Raw genomic sequence first — 16,073 nt, 5'->3', positions numbered from 1 at the left:
GAGTCAATAATGCCATCAACTATCTCATCCTCTGTCATCCCCTTCTCCTCCTGCCCTCAACCTTTTCCAGCATCAGGGTCTTTTCCAGTGAGTCAACTCTTCATATGAGGTGGCCAAAGTATTGGAGCTTCAGCTTCAGCAACAGTCTTTCCAATGAATATTCAGGGTTGATTTCCTTAATGTCCAGGGGACTCTCAAGAGTCTTCTCCAACACAACTGGAAAGCAGCAATTCTTCTGTGCTCAGCTTTCTTTATGATCCAACTCCCACACCCATACATGAATACTGGAAAAACCATAGCTTTTGGCTTTAACTATACAGACATTAGTTTGCCAACAAAGATCTGTCTTGTAAAGGCTATGGTTTTTCCAGTGGTCATGTATGGATGTGAGAGTTGGACTGTGAAGAAAGCTGAGCGCCAAAGAATTGATGCTTTTGAACTGTGGTGTTGGAGAAAACTCTTGAGAGTCCCTTGGACTTCAAGGAGATCCAACCAGTCCATTCTAAAGGAGATCAGTCCTGGGTGTTCATTGGAAGGAATGATGCTGAAGCTGAAACTCCAATACTTTGGCAACCTCATGCGAAGAGTTGACTCATTGGAAAAGACCCTGATGCTGGGAGGGATTGGGGGCAGGAGGAGAAGGGGACGACAGAGGATGGCTGGATGGCATCACTGACTCGATGGACGTGAGTTGGAGTGAACTCCGGGAGTTGGTGATGGACAGGAGGCCTGGTGTGCTGCAATTCATGGTGTGGCAAAGAGTCAGATACAACTTAGCAGCTGAACAACACCTTGCTGGGTTGCCCAAACACTGCATGTTCCAAAGATCTTCAGAATTGGCCCCTGGATGGCCCCTCAGACACAACGGAGCAACTGAACTGAACTGAACTGAACTGAAACAGACGTGTGTCAGCAAAGGGGCCTGTCTTCCTTTTAATATGCTGTCTATGTTTGTCACAGCTTTTCTTCCAAGGAGCAAGTGTCTTTTCATTTTGTGTCTGCAGTCACTCTCTGCAGTGATTTTGGAACCCAAGAAAACAAAATCTGTCACTGTTTCTACTTTTTCCACATCTATTTGCCATAAAGTGATGGGACTGTATGTCGTGATCTTAGTTTTTTGAATGCTGAGTTTTGAGTGTTTAGTTTTTGAATGTTGAACCCAGATGGCTCTAGCCTTGATTAATTCTACCCATGTTCTTCATCATTCTTCCAAATTTTTCTGCAAGCTATACAATTTTTCTTCAGCAAATTAAGTATATGTTAAAATTTCCCTGAGTCAGATTTTGTTGCTTTCAACAAAGTACTTTGTGTTATGTAAGAACTCTACTAAGAACTTGAAATAATACAGAAGTAAAGGAATAGTTATAGGGAACATTTCTAAATTTGTAACAAAAGTCTAGTAACAGATTTCAAGGTTAGCATAATTTTTTAAAGACTTGAATATCTTGCAATGACTACCAATTTCTTCCCTAATTCTGTCTGAGTAAATTCTAATATGAGATGACTTCAGTGGGTTCTGTTGTGAAGTCTAATGAGAGTCTCAGTCTCTCCCAGGCTACTTTCTGGTCTTTCTAAATGTGACTCAATATCACCTTTAGTCCTGAGTTTCACTGTATTTTGTAATTCTCTGGTCCTATCAAATTTCCCTGAATCTACATAAAGATTCTTATTATGTAGTCCTAAAGTTCTACCTTATACTTCAGATTATTTTATATTAAGGCTAAATTTCCTACACATTTCCTGAAATATTTTTGTCCCTAAGCCTTAAGGAAATTTAGTTCCCATTCAGGTCCAATGTTACTCTACACTTTACTGGCACTCAGCTTTGTCTAATTTCACTATAGGTCATTTGATTTTCGATGATGGACACAATGTTTCTAGAAGTCTTTATGAAATGAAAACAAAATAATCTTTATATTACCCAATCTAAGGTCTTCCATTGAATTCTTATTCTAGACGAACAAAAAAATATATTTCTTGATTTATTTGCAAAGCAGAAATTCTTAACAAGCCCTGAAGCCCAATCCTGAAGTTCAATCTACCCTTCAACGCAGGAAGGAAGATTTTTGCCTTGATTCATGAACCCTCTATTGGCATTATCTCTTCTAATAAACAGGGTGAGTTTGCAAATCAAACTGATGTTCCCACTTAAAGTTACCCAGTACTTTTCTCAATTATAATTCAGATTCTTAGAGCCAGAGATCACTGCTCGAATATCCCAGACCTGCATACAGAGCATGTGTAGACTTCTTCCTAAGGTCTATTCTCCTGAGAGAGACCATATAGTACATATTTATCCCACAGTCCAAGGAGCCACCATTTGCAGAGGTGTGGAAAGAGCTTGGGCACACGGGCTTTGTGTCCACAAAGGTGCATAAGGCCCCTCACAATGTAGGGCCCAGCAAGGATAGGAAGAAAAGACAGGTGAGCTAGTGTAAAGAGCTGAAGGCTGAGACTACCATCATCCTGAAAGTCACTATAAGAATCCAAGAATTTTAAATGTAAAGCGGGCCTTTCAGGCCGTTATAGATGACATTTGTCTAGGCAAGAAAATAGTTTTCTCGCTTTACTTCAATAAGTTTAAAAATAAAATAAAAAATAAAAAAAATAAATAAAAGTTTTAACCATGTTAAAAAAAAAAAAAGATATTTTCACATATGGTGTATGGACTCCACTTGTACCCATATTCTAGGCAAGGTTGCTAATATCAAAAACTTGGCCCATCTTCCCTGGGATGAGTTGTTCAAATCTATACCTTTTATAGAATATATTTTACAGCAGGAATTAATATATTTTGCAGAGGTTATATAGACACATTCTGACTTAAGGGGATGGATAATTCACATATTTTTAAGACTATCACACAAATTGGAGAAAATTTACCAAACTTAATTACAATATTCAGAAATTGTAGAATAGGATCCGTTTCATGCAGAACCTACATTTTGCTTTTCCACTCCAACCAACTCTTCTCTACTTTTATCCTTTTTTAATCTTTTGTTTACTTTTTACACACAATGTTAGAAAATAAATGCTGTCCTGCTGTTGCTGTGAACTCTTATCTTCTGTAGGCAGGAGACCTGGGGCTCTAATCCAGATTTTAGAGAACAAGGACTGAGTGTTGAAGGAGAATCTTGGTTAATCAAAGATTTGGGGACAGAAGGTAAGAGAAGGCTCAAAAAAAAAAAAAAAAAAAAACCCAAAGGGAGAGATATAGGCAAAGCCTAGACAGAAAATAAAAGAGGCTATCACAGAAGCCAGGCACTATGGAAAAATTAGTTTTAGTAAAGTGAACAAAACACAGATCCTGGAGAAATTCCCTAAATCTTCTAGCCACAGAAGGACACTTGTACTCACGTTTGCGGGGGAGGGTATTATTCAGGGGTGAAAAGACAATTCAGACTTGTGGATATGAATGTAAGCCCATTCTAATTAAAAGTGAAATACTTCCAAGATGTAATTATAAAGGAGTAGCTGTGTTTGTTAAGTGAACATGTCAGGAGTGAGGGCAATGAGAGGGTAATGATATGTACAAAGTCTCAGAATTAAAACCACACACACAAAAAAATACCCAGGAAAAAGGGATGAAAAGAAGGAAGGAAGTGAGGAAGGAAGGAGACATGCTTGTTCAAAAGGCAAATCTGGGGAAATAACATGATTTTTTGGGGAGATTTGAATAATAAATAAATTGTAAAATCAGAAAGGAAAGAAGGTAAACTAAGTGTGAAATTTTAGGCAGGTTAAAATAGCATAAGGGATGTGAGAAGCTTAATATAGCCCAAGTAAGCTCTCATATATTAGATCAAGCAAGGCAATGAGTAGATAAGTTTTGGGGGAAAGGAAGAGAGAGAAAAGGACATAGGATGAAGATTAATTAAATCGAAATATCTAGATATTACAGGGAGTCCAAATACTATTCCTACTACAGATAACATTGAAATCCACTTGACAATCAAAAGTCATTCAGTCACCCAGCCATCATCTGTTGAATACTTCCTATGTGCTGATCCCTGGGCTTTTTACAAGCTATAAAGTGCTGAACAAAGGAAATATGATCCCTGATCTCCTGGGGGCTTACTGTCCATGGGAGCAACAGATGATTCAAAAAAAATTTTATACAGATTCATTGTTGTTCAGTCACTAAGTCATGTGTGGCTCTTTGCAACCCCATGAACTGCTGGGTGCCAGGCTTCCTTGTTCTTCACTATCTCCTGGAGTTTGCTCAAACTCATGTCTGTTGAGTCCGTGATGCCATCCAACCATCTCATCCTCTGTCAACTCCTTCTCCTCCTGCTCTTAATCTTTCCCAGCATCAGGGTCTTTTCCAATGAGTTGGCTCTTCCCATTGGGTGGCTAAAGTACTGGAGCTTCAGCATCAGTCCTTCCAATGAATATTCAGGGTTGATTTCTTTTATGATTGACTGGGATTATCTCCTTATAGTCCAAGGGACTCTCAAGAGTCTTCTCCAGCACCCCAATTCAAAAGCAACAATTCTTTGACACTCAATCTTCTTCATGGTTCAACTCTCACATCTGTACACGACTACTGGCAAAACCATAGCTTTGACTATATAGACCTTTGTCAGAAAAGTGATGTCTCTGCTTCTTAATATGTTGTCTGGGTTTGTCATAGCTTTTCTTCCAAGGAGCAAATATCTTTTAATTTCACGGGTGCAGTCACCTTCCACAGTGATTTTGTAGCCCAAGAAAATAAAATCCTTCACTGTTTCCACTTTTTCCCCATCTATTTTCTATGAAGTGATGGGACCGGATGCCACACAGATTCATAACTAATATAAATCGAGAGGCTGAGTTTCCAAATATAAATTATTGTGTAATAAAGCAATGTTTCAATATTGAAACTAGGAGTTCATGGACCTCTAGACACTAATATCAATGAATGATTTGAAATATGAAGGGAGTATTGGCCAAGTATTGAGAGAGACTGGAAGCAGTTCAAGTAGAGAAAAGAGGATGTGCAAAAGCCCTGAGCTGAAAAAGGATTTGAAGTATGTGGGTTGCTGAGTGAAGGCCAGTGTAGGTGGAACACAGTAGGTATTATAAAGTTAGGTCATGTCTACTGGTTTTAAGATTTTGAATTTTTTATTGAAGCATAGTTGCTATAAAATATTATATGTTACAGGTGTACTATAGGGTGATCCATAATTTTAAAGGTTATATTCCATCTATAGTCATTATAAAACTTTCCTGTGTTCCCTGTGTTGTTCACTATATCCTTATAGCTTTATTTATACCCAATAGTTTATAACTCTTACTCCCCTCCTCTCCCCCCTTTGTGATTTATATTCTAAAGAATAAACACTCATTTTCAGTACAAGGTAAGACCAGACCAATGTTTTGAAGTACATAGTAAGTCAAAGAAAGCAATCAAGATAGGTTGGCTTTTTAAAAAAATGGAATATTTTGAATCAAGTGAATTTTTCTAAAATATAGAGATTGTAAGATTTTTAGATATACAGGCATCTTAAGGAATATGAATCTTAAGGATACTAGGCTAGAGACAACAAAGAATATTAATAAGTAAAGAACATATGTGCCAAATATAAACTCAAGCTGTTCCATACTCATGCAGAAGATAAGAAACTTTGGATCACAAATAGCTCTTATAAAAATGGTTGAAATTGCTTGCTTAAGTGGAATATTCATAAACAATGTATGGTGCATCAGAATATCATAGATTCTGCAGCTCTACACAGCTGTGTTATGTTGTAGTAACATCTTTCAAGTACTAATAAAGCAAGACGAAGTCTACACACACAATGCTATAAAAATGATGACAGCCACCCATCACAGGAAATTGGAGGCACTACCAGAGGAACTGGCATCAACATCTACTGAAGGATATCTAAATTAAATGAATTCAATTCTATATTTATGTGTTACATGAAAACTAGAATGTATCTATGTTTAGCTACTTATATCTGATTTTTTGCATTAACTCTAACAAGATCTGGAAACATGAATTCATCATGACCTCCAAAGAAATCTTTCTTACGAATGAGAAAACATGAAAAAAGCTCTGAACTTAAAATAGTCTAAAGACTATTGTCCTAGTGCAAAATTCTTTGCTCAAAAGCATTTCATCTTATCTTCAAGCCTCAGTTTCTTCTTATGCAAAATAAACATGAATTCACACTTATTCTCCATTTTCACTGTGCATGTTAAGAGCACGAGTATATCGTCATGGTTTTGAGGAGAGGCTCTACTATTTAACAACTTGAGGTAATCTCACTGTGTCTCATTTTCCTTATCTATAAAGTGGACCACTTCCTGGAATTATCAGAATTAAATCTTTCAGATTAGCACCCATTCTATACTATGGGACCAATGGATATTACTTATTGTTTTACTAATGTCTATTGAATATGTAAAAAATATTTAAGATTATAAAGTGCTATGCAAAGTGCAAGTCATTATTATTTTTATTGTGACATTTAAATTTCCTCTTAAATTCGAAGTTCATCAATATGAAATTTAGTCTTTTATGACAGTCTGATTTTTGTGGCTCATTGTGACCCTGATGTTTGTGGCTAATTCTGACAACTGTCAGTTAGTATAAAAGAAATGTATCTGATTGCTTAATATACAGCAGATATGACTAGTCAAGATTGGCAGTGACAAATATTTTCATAATCTACTCTACAGCCTCTCTACAACCACTCTCCATCCTGTTCTGGGCCCCTGGGGATTATCTGTATGGATTGCATCAATAGGATAATGGTGCTTCTTGCTTGCAGTTGAGTTCAGCCAATGAGGAGCTCTAGAATGATCAGAGAAAGGGAGGGAACGTAAGTTCTTTCATTATATTCATTCTCTGCTCTCTTTAGTCTGGTACTATCAATTTGTAAACCATGTATTCCACTGATTCCTTTCCTTATGCTGGTTGTCTCTTCACCAAAGCCTGTTCTCTGTTCAAGGCAGCTGGCTTGACATGACTTTATCTCCACCTCTTTGTTTCTTTGGCCCTAGGACTGGTATCAGCTCCACTGTTACCGTTCCAGGTCCCGGTACTATTGCAGCTCCCTAGCAGCCTGCCCACATCTCCATCATATGCCACATTGTAAATAAGCCTGTCTCGAATGGTCCTAATTAAATATCTTACTGAATGGACTGAATTTAAGTAGGAATCTTAAATTATTCTCTAATTTTACTCTCTCAGATTTTTCATTGTAGACAATGTATACACTCTGGCACCGTAGAGCCCCAGAATTCCACTGTGACAAGACTCTACAAGAGTCAATTATGGAGGAATTGGGCTTCCCTGGTGGCTCAGCTGGTAAAGAATCCACCTGGAACACAGGAGACCCAGATTCAACCCCTGGGTTGAGAAAATCACTTGGAGAAGGAAATGGCAATCCACTCCAGTATTCTTTCCTGGGAAATCCCAGACAGAGGAGCCTGGCAGGCTATAGCATATGGGATCACAAGAGTTGGAAATGACTTAGCAACTACACCACCACTACCAAGGTGCTTGATTATTCATTCCATAGGCAACGCTTGGCAGGGAAGCAAACACTTCTTAGGAAGAAGCCCAAGAAGCTGTCTGTGTTAGTTAATGCTATAGCCCACGACTGCTTGAGATTCTAGAGCAGAGAGCGGGGAGGGGGAAAAAAAAAACTCAAGAAGGGAAGCTGTCGCCTTGCATGTAGGAGTATAAATCGACTAACTTCTATTTGAACACATATATTAATGCACCCTCATTTGAACCAGCAAGTTGCTGATGTCTCAGTTCAGTTCATTTTGGTTCAGGATGTTCAGTTGCTCATTCATGTCTGACTTTTTGCGACCCCATGGACTGCAGTGCTCCAGGCTTCCCTGTCCATCACCAGTTCCCAGAGCTAGCTCAAACTCATGTCCACCGAGTCAATAGCACATATTCTTAGATTAGTATTTATCAATAACAATTCACTCTTGGTAACAAGTGTACCATACCATGTTAATACTAGGAGAAATGGTGTAGAATATATAGGAACTCTTCTGTCTTCACAATTTTTTTCATTTAAAAAATATTTATTTATTCATTAATAAAATAGCAATAAATCCATTATAGTTTAGTTTACATTTTAATAACAAAAATTATTTTTCAAAACAAAATTTTATGAGAAGGGTGGTGTGGTCTTACATTCCACCCACCCCTCTCTCTCTTTTTTTAAATTTTTAATGAAGTATAGTTGATTTAAAATGTTGAGTTACTTTCAGGTACACAGTAAAGTGAATGTTATCGATATCAACATATGTACTCTTTTAGATTCTTTTCCCATATAGGCCACTACAGAGTATTGAGTAGAGCTCCCTGTGCTGCAGAGTAGGTCCTTATTAGGCCCCTATTTTGTGTCTCTGTTAGTTGCTCAGTCATGTCCTACAGTTTGCAGTCCCATGGACTAGAGTCTTTACAGCTCCTCTGTCCATGGGATTTCCCAGACAAGAATACTGGAGTGGGTTGCCATTCCCTTCTCCAGGAAATCTTCCCAACCCAGGGATCAAACCCATGTCTCCTGCATTGCGGGCAGATTCTTTACCACCTGAGCTACCAGGGCCAGATGTGTAGATGTCAATCTCAATCTCCGGATTGACCCCTCACCCCCCTTACCCCCTGGCAACCATTAGTTTATTTCCCATGACTGCAGCTCTATTTCTGTTTTGTAGATAAGTTCATTTTTACTTTTTAAAAATATTCTACATATAAGCCGTATGATATACTATTTGTCTTTCTGTATCTGACTTACTTCACTCAGGATGGCAGTCTCTAGGGCCACCCATGTTGCTACAGATGGCATTATTTCACTCTGTTCTATGAAGAATAGTATGGAAGTTCCTTAAAAAACAAAAAAATAGAGCTCCCATGTGATCCAGCAAACCCACTCCTGGGCATACATCTGGAGAAAACCATGCTTTGAAAAGGTACATGCACCCCAGTGTTCACTGAAGCACTATTTAACAGAAGAGTCAGGACACAGAATCAACCTAAATACCTTCATATTTTTTGTGTAAATCTAAAAGTGATCTAAAATTTAAAAAAATATATTTTTTAAAGCAGCACTATGTGAATGTAAGTAAAATGCCTTATGCATTAGAAAAGCATAATGTGAATGAAAAAAAAAGGATAATGTCTTGTCCATATATTCTATCCTCACTGTGGACTTATAATGCAGTACTTTGATTTCTATTATTTGTGTAAATTATATTAGAGTAATATTTTAAAAAAATAAATAAATAAAAGCAATGCACAAATGTTGAGTCGCTTCAGTCATATCTGACTCTTTATGATCCCGTGGACTGTAGCCCACTGGGCTCCTCTGTCCATGGGATTCTCCAGGCAAGGACTGAGTTGTCATGCCCTCCTCCAGGAGATCTTCCTGATCCAGGATCGCATCAGTGTCTCTTAAGTCTTTTGTATTGGCAGGTGGGTTCTTTACCACTAGCTCCACCTGGGAATGGGAAGCCCCAAAACATTGAGCAATCAGTCAAAAAAAAAAGGTGATTAGGTAAAATAGTGATTCTCAGGTGGGGGATTATGAAAATAGCAGAATTTATGGAATTTTTTAAAAAGTCTTTTTTCACTTGTGGGTATACGAGATATCTGAACAGTGTCTGTGTGTGTGTGTGTGTGTGTGTGTGTGTGTGTCTTTTAAGAAGCATAATAGATTTTGTGGAATAATTTAACATTTGATTAAAAAGCTGGTTTTTTAAAATTCAAGATACATAAATAGAATTCAAAATTATCTTGACTGATGAGAACTAGACCAAAGATTTATTTTATGTGTATTATTTATTCTCAACTCAAGTAGAAAGTATTTTATTGTGTTTAGTAAAAGGGTACAAAAGAGAACGTCTGAGAATCATTAATCTATAGAGAATGCAAACCAATCATAAATATGATTTTAAGTTCTATGTCAGAGAGAAGAGTGATGATGTTGATACATCCAGAAAACTAGAAATGAGGTTACTTCAGTAAAGGGAAGACTAGTAAACTTACCAAAATAAAAATATTTTGGAGAGGGAGTGAGTGAGGCCTCTATTGATTTCTCTATTGAGAAATCAATAAAAAAATGGAACTAGGAAAATTGTTAAACAAAAGTTACAGATCTGTGAATTACGAGCCTAAAGATAAGAGGTGATGTTATGTTCTTGCCCAAGGCAAGAAGTCATAAGAAAAAGTGCTGAAATTATAAAGCAATGAGACCAATTACACAGGTCTCATATCAAAGTTTCTCACTTCATTTGGAAGTTACTTAATTAGAGGCCAGTGAAGTGAAAGAAAGGGTGGGTTTTAAAAAGAGGTTGAACAAAATAATCAAAAGAAGCAGGGGTCAAGGAGGATGACTTGAGTAAGAAGAGACTTGCATTCAGCTCAGTTCAGTTTAGTCGCTCAGTCGTGTCCGACTCTTTGCGACCTCATGGGCTGCAGCATACCAGACTTGCATGAAGTAGCTGGAAACCTAGAATAGCTAGGCTGTGACCTCTCTGAGTTCAGTAACTGTCTTGTTCATTACGGCTTGTAACGTTTGGCACAGTGCTTATCACATGGTAGGTGCTCGTCAGTATTTGAGTGAATAAACAGTTACAGTGGAGGTCACAGGAACAGAACTAGACTGCAGCGGGACTTCCCTGGTGATCCAGTAGCCAAGACTCCATGCTCCCGATACAGGGCACCCAGGCTCAACCCCTAGTCAGGGATCTAGATCCCACAAGCTTCAGCTAAGAGTTTGCATGCCGCAGTTAAAGGTCTTGCACGCTCAAGGAAGATCAGATTGAAGATCCCACGTGCAACAACTAAGTGCAGCCAAATCAATAAATAAATATTGAAAAAAAAAAAAAAAAAAACTAGACTGCAGAGAGTTTAGAAGAAAGAAGGTATCGGGAAGCACACAATAATGTGATGTGGCAGTTGAGAGAGAGGACAGAGTCAAGTGAAGGGAAAAAGAAGAAAAAAAGTAAAGGAAAAACAAAAGGAAAAAGAATTTTGGTGTAAGGAGGAAGAAGAGAAAACTAGATGTTGTTGTGGAGTTTTTACCATCAGTGTTTTACAGTAAGTAGTCCGTGACAACTGGGCTTGCCCACTAAGTCCTGCTGCTGCTGCTAAGTCGCTTCAGTCGTGTCTGACTCTGTGCGACCCCATAGACGGCAGCCCACCAGGCTCCCCCGTCCCTGGGATTCTCCAGGCAAGAACACTGGAATGGGTTGCCATTTCCTTCTCCAGTGCATGAAAGGAAAAGTGAAAGAGAAGTTGCTCAGTCATGTCTGACTCTTAGCGACCCCATGGACTGCAGCCCACCAGGCTCCTTTGTCCATGGTATTTTCCAGGCAAGAGTACTGGAGTGGGGTGCCAGTCCTGGTGACATACAATGACCTGGTGGTATTAAAACACATCCTCAGAGTGTTTCAGGCCAGTGAGTTTTCATGTTGAAACTATCTTAGTACTCTTCCATTATTTATTATAAAAGGAAAACGAATAGGAGAAAAATTAATGATTAATTATTCTTAATTACCTCCAACTGAGTAAATTACATCTACAATATAAATTCAATTTGGGGGTTCTCTAGCTGTCAAAGGATGTTCAGAAAGAGTCCTGTTTTTCCTTGAGAACAGCAAAATAGATACAGCAAGGACCTTGTTTATTCCCACAAATAGCCCATCATATTCCTTCTTATTTTCTAAAGGCATTGAACTTTATGCAAGTGAAGTGGGTATTGATAGAGAAGATAACCATTAATATTTCTAGCACTTTAGATTTTTTGAGCAATCTTCTGTAAAATGTCCCATGTTTTAGAACTATTTCAAATCGCTTTAAAGAAGAGACTCTAGATTGTTCGCATTTCCTCTATAAAAGAAAAAAAGGAAGAGTATTATGAAATAAGATTACAGAGGTCATAAAGCCCAAGGTGCATGAGGTGAGAGAGGAGGGCATGAGTCTTAGGTTTATTAGATGTCAAGCTTCATAGACCTGGTTCTATCCTCTGCTCCTGAGTATTTTCACAAAGGACATCTTTAACACAGTCCAGTAATTTTCATTAAAAAATTTTGATTTGTCATTGAAAATTCTGATGTATTTTAAGAAGATATTATTTTTATTCAATTACTCATCCTACTAAGATCTCTTTCTGATTTTATTTCTCCTGTTCTCTCTAAGTGGTTTTATGATCTTTTATTGATGGTGGGTTACTGTAACATCAATAACCATTATGCATAAGGAAAATGTAGGTGTTTATGCAAGATGATTTTTTAAATTTTCTGAGGGTTTTGCCATTAAGGTTCAAGTATTCAACTTAAAATTGAATTACCTAAGGCTAGTTGAGGAAAAAATTTCCAGAGGTGAAATAAATTGCTAAAGAGACTTAAATAGAAGCAATAAGCTTCTTGAAGGGATTAGCAAGAAATAGAGTCACATTTACAAATAGAGGCTACCTTCTAATAATATGATTTTGTTCATCCAGGTCTAAAAAGGTAACACTCCCATTCAAATGATCATTGCTTTGCAAGATATTTAAAGCAAGAACATGACCATGGTACAATACAAATAATAAATTATGAAGTCGGGAATTAGTGTGTGGGTGTAATGTTGTCATTTATATTCTATAACACAGAACATTTAATAAATTAACTGTCAGCTCTGAATGCCTTACAGTTATTTGTTCTATAAGGTTTAATCTTCACTTTCTTTCTTTGGGGAATTGTTAAGTCAACTGACATGTAGAAAAATACAAAATAAAGGATATAGGTCCTTCTAAAGCCCTAGTTCTGTGTTAAGACATGAGATATTTTAAGGCTATTTTGTGTTCTTTCACATAACACAGGTGTAATTTACTAGTTCTATTGGGTTTATCAAAAAGTTTGTTCGGGTTTTTCCATTAACATCTTATGGAAAAACTGGAATCAATGTTTTGGCCAACCTAATACTTTACACCAGGTACTCTTGCTGAGAGTCCCTTGGACAGCAAAGGATCAAACCAGTCACTCCTAAAGCAAATCAACCCTGAATATTCACTGGAAAGACTTATGCTGAAACTAAAGCTCCAATACTTTGGCCACCTGATGTAAGGAGCTGACTCACTGGAAAAGATCCTGATGCTGGGAAGACTGAAGGCAGGAGGAGAAAGTAGCAACACAGGATGAGACGGTTGAATGGCATCATTGACTCAATGAACATGAGTTGAAGCAAACTCTAGAATTCTAGACAGTAAGGACAGGGAAGCCTGGTGTCCTGCAGTCCATGGGGTCACAAAGTGTCAGATCAGACCTAGCAACTAAGCAACAACAAACAACTCTAGCTTTGGTTGGTGTGTATGCATTGGCATAGCCTGTTGTATCATGTTTCCTAATAAAAACCTCCTACTTCTTCCTTAGTTAAATTCCTTTGGAAGAGGCCATGGAAGTCCCATTTTGTATGGCACACATTTGGTTGTAAACTTGGCTCTGGTGAGGTTTGTGTGTGTGTTAGTCATTCAGTCAATTCCAACTCTTTGCAACCCCATGGACTGCAGCCTGCCAGGCACCTCTATTCATGGAATTATCCAGGCGAGAATACTGGAGTGGGTTGCCATTTCCTTCTCCCGGGGATCTTCCTGATCCTGAGATGGAACCCGGGTCTCCTGCTTTGCAGGCAGATGCTTTACAGTTTGAGCTACTAGGGAAGGTTTCTGTACATTAAAAAGTTGATTCCAGTTCCAAAAGTAGTTCACTCAAACTCGGGGAGTGATAGAGCTCCAGAGGCTATGACTCATTATTTCATGGCAACTCCCTGTTGCAACCCTCAAAAACACTACATGCATCGGCTTTAATGACCTCTCACTAGTCCTCATTAGGGATCTCTCTGCAATGTTCTCCCTTTAGCTTCTGCATTTTCATGTTAATTATTTGTTTTTACTTCTTTTGTTTTTGTATTCCTATTAGCTGTAAGATATTTTCACTTTATTAGCTGTACTGTATTCATCCTTCCATTTTTTCTGGATCTTAATGTCAATTTATACTATATTGGAAGTCTATGACTGCTCATTTGGGGCCTATTTTTATTTATGTGCTTAAAGCCATTCTCTGCATTTGATGAATTGATTTCATAGTAAGAGAAAATATATTGTGAAGTGCTCTATGAATATTCCATCTCAAAATCCCTTTTCCTAATGCATAAAGCACACAAGATGACAAGACTTTTCTTAATATGTTTGAAAAATGAATCATGAACAATATTTCAGAAATAGCATTGCTACTAACTTCCAGTACTAAAGGAAGGAAAACAAAGAATTCAAGGACAGCTGGAGATACACGGGACAGACAGAAGTGCTGCCCATTCAATGAAGAGCTGTTTGCGTTTGCCAGAATTAGAAGAAAAGTAGACAAGAAGAAAATTTTTCTTTTCTTACCCCTGCTGAAAAGAGTGCGTGCATTTTCAAGTTTTGCTGTGATGGATAATTCAGCGTGCCATGAAGTCAAGGAAACAACAAAGAGCAATAAAAAGCAGTGGCAAGGAAAAATACCCGGCCCAGCTTTCTGCCTTAGAAAGAATGACAAAAATAATAGAAGCAAAGGTTGCATTTGTCACTTTCCTAACATACAGCACCCATTTCCTGAGGGGTGTATTTTTGCACACATTAAGGACAACTCTGTGTTAAACCTAGTTGTATGGAAGTGTTGACTAAGATTGCTTGAGCATCATACCTCCTCATAAAACAAGAGGCTGTCCCGAGAGCTCCAGACATCTAAATAAGGCTGCAGAGAAGATATTATATCAAGCAGGAGACAAATTTGGTTTAGTTTGCTCTGATGGAGGGTTTCTCAGGAGTATGCTAATAAGGAAATTTTTATCAGAAAGCATTCATTCTCATAAAAGCTATTGTCAGGACAGCTGTTAACAGCATTAGCAACACCAATAAAATTAAGATGCTCTCCTCCTTAGGTTTAAGAGCTGAAAAATCTGCCTACCTGAGCTGGACTCATAAGTATGGACCAAAAAACTGCAGTAAGCTACTCTTGTGCAATAAGCAAAAATGATACCACACAAATCATTTTCAGAGGCTTTGCTGCTAAGTACCTATTACAGCTAGACATAGGGCATTAAGGAGCAATAGACCATGTTGCTCTGGCCCATTTATGCTGTACACACGGTGTATTCATTGTTGGTATAGTAGTAACCCACCAGCATGCATCAAGCTAGAACTACCACATAAAGGCATGGACTGTTAGAAGTGGTTATGGAACATGAATGGAGGTGGGGGCACACGGGAGTTGTAAGAGCCATAAATGCAGGCTTGAGACCAGAAATCAAAGTGAAACAGAGTGTTCTCCCCATCCTTCCCTCCTTTATTCCTGAGAATCATTAAAGCACTTAAGTAGTACAGAAAACCAGCTCACAGGAGAGACTATCACAGGAGAATTCCCCAAAACAGAGCCGCTTCCCTAACTCACAAGGAACAGCGCTGTCTGATCTGGGAAGAAGAGTCCAGGAGGGTCAGAGAAACCAGCAGCAATGCAATCAATCTTTTCAATGTCTTTCCTTTGTTTTAATCATATTTTGTGTGTGTGTGTCTTTATTGAGGTATAAGTGAAAGTGAAAGTCACTCAGTCATGTCTGACTCTTTGTGGCCCCATGGACTCATATAGTCCATGGAATTCTCCAGGCCAGAATACTGGAGTGGGCAGCCTTTCCCTTCTCCAGGGGATCTTCCCAACCCAGCGATCGAACCCAGGTCTCCCACACTGCAGGCAGATTCTTCAAGGGAAACCCAAGAATAGTGGAGTGGGTAGCCTATCCATTCTCCAGTGGGATCTTCCAGACCCAGGAATCGAACCGGGGTCTCCTGCATTGCAGACAGATTCTTTACCAACTGAGCTATGGGAAGCCCACAAAACATTGCACCCATTCAAAGTACACATATAGATCCATGGTAACAAAAATGGATTCTTCCAAAAAATTTCCTTAAGTCCCTTTTTAATTCTTTTCCTGTGTTCCCCACCTTTACCACCCACTGTGGGACATCATCCCACAGTCCCCTGTTGCCAGGCAAACAGCAACTGCCTTCTGTCACTAGGGATCAATTTTCCTCTTTTAAAATTTTATT

Source organism: Bos taurus, chromosome 4, assembly GCF_002263795.3.
Source record: "Bos taurus isolate L1 Dominette 01449 registration number 42190680 breed Hereford chromosome 4, ARS-UCD2.0, whole genome shotgun sequence".
NCBI lineage: Eukaryota > Metazoa > Chordata > Mammalia > Artiodactyla > Bovidae > Bos > Bos taurus.
This window is presented reverse-complemented; position numbering follows the sequence as displayed.